This window comes from Chinchilla lanigera, unplaced genomic scaffold, assembly GCF_000276665.1.
Source record: "Chinchilla lanigera isolate Chin_1 unplaced genomic scaffold, ChiLan1.0 scaffold00085, whole genome shotgun sequence".
Taxonomy (NCBI): domain Eukaryota; kingdom Metazoa; phylum Chordata; class Mammalia; order Rodentia; family Chinchillidae; genus Chinchilla; species Chinchilla lanigera.
The window spans coordinates 739363-745225 of record NW_004955486.1 but is presented as its reverse complement, the minus strand read 5'-3'; the positions used below and the strand labels follow the sequence as shown (position 1 = coordinate 745225).

Genomic DNA, 5863 nt, shown 5'->3' with positions numbered 1-5863 from the left:
CCCTGCAACACAGCCCACTAATATCAATGGATCTGCGATCTGGAGCATCACTTGTCGTATCCTATTAATATATGTGTCTGATACAGTCATCATTTATATCTTCAGCAATATAAATACATCAGCTTATTAATATTTCCAGGCAGACACGCCCAAGTTGATTTACCTTGGCTTTGTCCATTTCAGATCCCTAAAATTTCCTGGCTGTCTATTTCTCCCAGTGTAACATTAGTTAATAAAAGCATGATTTTCTCAGTCTGCTTTCTCCTCAATTAATAAGATTGGAGCCGATGTCTGGCTTTTCCCTGGCAAAGCCAGAGTCACTCCAGAGATCAGAGTAGAAGTACAGATAGGACAGAACCCTTTGCCCAGAGCTGTGCTCCTTGGAACTGTAGAGAGGTGCAGGGCCCTCTGTGTGGGTGACTGGAGTCTGGTTTTTTCTTGCAGATTGTTACCACAACGTGTGTGCTTTCCTAGCTCGGGAAATTGACTCAGTGCTGCTGTGTGTGGGGTGAGTTTCTCAGAGAGTTCTCAGCTTTTCCATGGTAAGAAGCACCTGTGGGGGGTCCTGGATGATTGTAGAGCAGGGAGGAGTCCCTGACCAAGAGGCACTCCTGTGCATGAGGCCCCAACACTGGTGCAGCTCCATTCAAAGCAGCAGCAGCCTAGAAAGATGCCCACTTCTGGTGAGAGGCAGAGCAGTAGGGTGAGCAGAATGGTTCAGTACATGGCCCACAAGCTGCCGAGGAACGTTTTGGGGCCAGTTACTAATAATGTGGAAGAATGTACCATGATGTGGCTGAATCTCAGCAGTGCAAAATTAAGTGAAATAATTTTAAGAATCACATAAATCTGATAATTTTTTAAGCTTAAAATAATTAAAATGAAAGTAATATTTGTTTTTTTTTATTTTAAAGATAAAAGGAGGGAAACATTAACAGACATACAACATTTTACAACATATCACAAGCACAATACAGACAATACAGAGTTACAAACAAAGTGGTAGGGAATTAACAATGGTGGTTGTATTACATATTGATATCTTCAAAGTGGCTTCTCATGAAAACAGATATAAACATGCAATACTGGTCAACCAAAGACTCATTGACAGTTTCTTTCAGCATAGAAATAGAAGACAGAAGAGCAACCATGTTAATATTTGTTATAATGATATATGTTTTAAACAATCCATGCCACATAGGGAAGAGGAAGGATGATGTATCCAGCAGTCAAGGTAACACTCCTCTCGTGTTGGGGTAACATCTGGTGGGAAGAGATGGTGGGGTGGAGACGGCTGGTTGAAAGTCATGGACAAGGTCCTGGCTGTGGTTGGGGGGAGGGTTCTGTACATTCTCATTAAGTAACTACCTACCTACCTATGTATCCACAGCCATCCACACAAGGACCAAGTAGAGAGGGTCTTAAAATGCAACTCTGGTTCTCTGGAAACAAGGTTGGCTTTGAATTGATGGAAGGGCAGTGGGGCTATGGGTTCTAGTTCCTGTTCCTAGAGATCTCTATAAGTAAGGAAGAGACAGTTTAGAGAAGACAGGTGAGAAAAACTAAGAAGAGCCATGTTGGAGTCTGAGTGTGCGATGGCCCCGTCTAAGCTTGGTTGCTTCCAGTGTGAGTAGAGAGTGCAGCTGTGTGACTCCAGCAGATCATCTGGCACTGCTGACTCTCTCTGGAGATACTGAAGGGGGCAGCATATTTCCAGTATGCAGTGACTCACAGCACTGGCCACTGCTGTGGTTGAGCTGCTGCCATTAGAATTCACGTCTCCAAAGACCTTGGAAATAATTAAGGTCCCTTGAACAAGGAGCACAGACAGGTATGAGTGAGACTTTACTCTGACATTTTAAGGAGAGGCTCAGTGCATCTGTAATCAGATATCTGTGGAGACTTGGCCTGTGGGCCAGAGCAGTTCCAATGGAATGACTGGTGGAGCGATCAGGCAGAGGTGGGACTTGGGGCTGTAACAGGCATGCAGCGGGGAATGGCTGGGAGGGCCTGCATTAAGGGTACTGAAACGGGAGATTTTTCTCCCCCTCCTCTCCTTTCCTTTTTCTGACTGAAAGCTGCTTTCCCTAGACTTTAGTCTTAGCTTTCCTATTCCTCACTGACAGGCAGTGGGAATAATACCTGAAGATTGCATCTTTTGATGAAGAGGTGGTAGGGACAAATATTGCAAGCATTCACATTTCCGCACAGTCAAAGATTTATGGGGCAGGGGCTTTGGCTGGAGGGAGTGAGCTTTTTTTCAAACAGAATGAACAAAGAGTCTTCTGTGAATCTGAGTTAGGAGGATCACAAGTTGAAGGTTAGCATGGGAACATAATGAGACACTGCCTGAACTGTCCAAAAATAAAAACTAAAACGTTCTGGAGATTTAATTCAGTGTGAAAGCATAGGTTTATATCTGGTTTCAGCTCAGTGTTGTAGCACTTATCTAAAATGCACAGGGCCCTAGGCTTAAGTCCCACCACTAAAAAGAAAAAAGAAGTTTGCTTCAGTCTGTACTAAGAAACAAAATTCTTTGTGTGACACACTTGGGTTACCTTATACTCACAGTGATCATGTTTCGAAGTTCTGGAATTTCTCTGTATCTGGAATGATTGTCCAGTGCAAAACATACGGGCATTCCACCTGATAAGTAAATGGGGCTCAACTTTTCTCAAGAACGGCTGAGTTACTCTTACAAGTGATACCATCATGCATAAGAGTCCAGTCTTTCTGGTAAGGAACTTTGAAAAAACACAAGGGTGGGGAAGGAGACATACATACTAGCACCAATGGGCAGTAGAGCAAACTGATCCTGTGTCATTGTCTTGGACAAAACATTTAAAACTCTCAAAATATTCATATGCAAAACTGGGTAGAATCTGACTCAAGGATGGGTTAAAGCAGCAAAGAGAACAGACACATAATGAAGATGGAGATTCTAAGCTGGTTATCCCAATTTGGTCACTCATAAGAAGACGGTAGGTCACAGGAAAGAGTCAGTGTTCTCAGCAAAAGCAGCCTTCAGGTCCTTGGGAAGCAACTGGGGGATCTCTTACAATCCAAATGGTAGAGGTGCTATTTAAAGTAAGCTCAGGGGAAAACTAATAATGTATTATTCATATGTGTGAAGTCCAAAACTAGTAATTTTGAATTGACAGAGAGGAAATAAAGCTAGAGAGCTTATTTAGGCTTGTTCGTGGTGACAATTTCTTACTTAATTCAGATTTTATGCCCCCGTGACTTAACCAGGGTGTCATGAAGGGCTTAACGAAACATGTCATGCTACAAAGGCTACGCTTAATTTTCTGTCTTTCCAAACTTCTGTTCCAGCACTGTCTGATCACAGTGGTCACTACCTGACTCAGGACCACCAGTAAGTTCACTTGCCATTTGTCTGTCCTCATTGCTTGTTCCCCTCCCAAAGACAGTAACTTTCAATGTGCATGATCTTGTATGAGGTTTGTGTATGCATGGGAAGCAAAGCATCAGCTGGGAAGTTAGAATCCTGGATAGCCAGGATTTAGGGAAGTTCTTTACAGGAACATAGGAAAACAAAGGGGATACCCACAGTTATTTGTTAGAGCCATTCTTAAAAACTAGTAGAGAAAGGTCTCCTAAGGGCTGTAGAGGACAGTACAGGTCAGAGGGCCTGCAGGGACACATGTGAACAGTGTTCTTTGTTTCCTCTTTATTTCTTAGGTACCGATTGCTTCATGACTACCATTACCCTATCATTACCTGGGACTGTCTGAATGCCTCTATCCACTTGCTGAAGAACCTGAACACCTATGGTGTGTACCCTTCCCGGGTTGTGGTCTGTGGGGAAAGTGCTGGAGGAGGAACTATATTCCAAGTCACCCAGGGCTTGTTGGACCAAAAAGATCTCCCCCAGATCCGTGCTCAAGTCCTGATTTATCCAGTCATCCAGGCCATCAATTACCAGTTACCATACACACAGCAAGACCAAAATGTGCCATTCTTCACCCGAGACTTCATGTTAATGTGTATTTGTAGATATATGGCCATTGACCTTTCCTGGCAAGATGCCATGCTGAAGGAACTTTTATACCCCCAGAAACCTGGATGAAGTGTAGGAAATGGCTGAGTGCTGACAATATCCCCAAGATATTTCAAGAACAAATATCAGGAACCCCAGTTTCCTGGGCCTTTTAATGAGGCTGCCTATCTGGACACAAAACATCTGTTTGATGTAGGAAACAAACCCATCTTAGCAGATGATGAGACCATTGCTCAGCTTCCTGACCTCTTCCTAGTGAGCTGTGGTCAGGACATCCTCCGTGATGATGGTTTGCTCTATAAGAAGTGCTTGGAAGACCAGGGGGTCCCAGTGAGCTGGTACCATGAGGAGGCTGGCTTCCATGGATGCATACTTTTATTTGATAAGAAGTTTTTCTCTTTCCCATGTTCCAGGAAAATTTTAAATGCTGTAGTCCATTACATAAAGGGCCTATGACAGCAACACTGGGACCATGAGTAGTGTGAGGCCAGGATACCCCCAGAACACCTGGAGATTCTGTTGAGCTCTATTTTATTGCAGAGGAAGATAGTAATGCATCATGGTCCAGTTGGGGAGGATAAGATGGAGTGAGGAACTGTCTAGATTTCATTTTTGAGAAAATAAAGCTTGTTCTCCTTGCAGTTCTCTCATTGTGCAGTCTTGCATTTAGCATAGTTCTCTAACATTAAGAAATAAATATCAAAGGAGGGAAGAAAAACACCTTAAATCTGTCTTGATGCCTTAACCCATAAGATCTCTGCAGAATAAGTGCCAACAACTTGTCCCATTGTCCACAAGGAACAGATAATCACCATGACAAAACATTGCTGGGGCCATGTCCCTGCTGGAGGAAGGGTCACTTCATTGCTCCTGGGTCAATGTCACTAGTAAAATCTCAGGTGTGAGTGCCTCCAGCTGGCCTAGGCATATTCTTGCAACTCCTCTTTCCCTTCATCCAAATTTCTGCAGAGTGGACTACACAAAGATTTAGAGGAGTTTTTGCAAATGGAGACACGAGGCAGAGACAAGATGAGACATATCAAAAAATGGTGAGCTATGGAGATCCAGGAGCCTTACCTGCACTCACTTCTTTAATGAGAATTCTTAAGGAAGATACCTAGCTGCTGAGACTATTTTCTCAGAGCCAAGGGTGTGTTGGGAAGCCCTGGATGCTACCTAGGACATTGAAAGTGCATTCTCTGAGGTTGCTAGGCCATTCTCATTTCTGCAAAGCATACTGCCTTGTTTGATCAATGCCAGTCTCTCTGGCCCCATGGAAAGCAAAGGGGGACCTCTAGCTTGCATACTGGAAAGGCCATCTTTACAAAGTAGGCCCAAGTTTGCGTAATGTACCTTTAGGAGCTGTATGCCCACTGCAGTCCAGTCCCACTCAAGTGATGGAGCTGCTTCTTTCCATGTACGCGAAGTCTCTCTAGGTACCAACACCCTCACCAGTGACTGCTGATGGATCCAAGGCTCCTGCAGGTGACAGAGTTCTACAATTATGGCCAGTGTGCACATCAGCCAGTGATTGGTTTCAGTTTCTGGAGCTTTAGAAGATAGTGGAGATTTTGTAGTTATGTCAGCAGCTTTGATGGAAGCAGTATCTAATTTGTTTTCCTATGTAATAACAGAAACCAAATGTGGTAGCTTATCATAATGCACATTCATTACCTCATACCTTGTAAGCATTAGAGGTTTGTATATGGTGTAGCTAGGCTCTTGCCTTATGATCCCAGTGGGCTCTGATATAAGTGCTGGGTTTTCTTCTCCCCAGAAGTTCATCTGAAAAGGCCATGCATCCAAGGCTGTATAACCTCCCTTAGACTGGAGACCCAAATC

General features: G+C 43.7%; 1 pseudogene; it reads left to right on the top strand.

Annotated features, from left to right (window-relative positions):
- The window catches only part of LOC102020251, a 13048-nt pseudogene extending 8571 nt beyond the window's left edge, over positions 1-4477 (top strand).
- The last annotated feature ends 1386 nt before the right edge of the window (positions 4478-5863 follow it).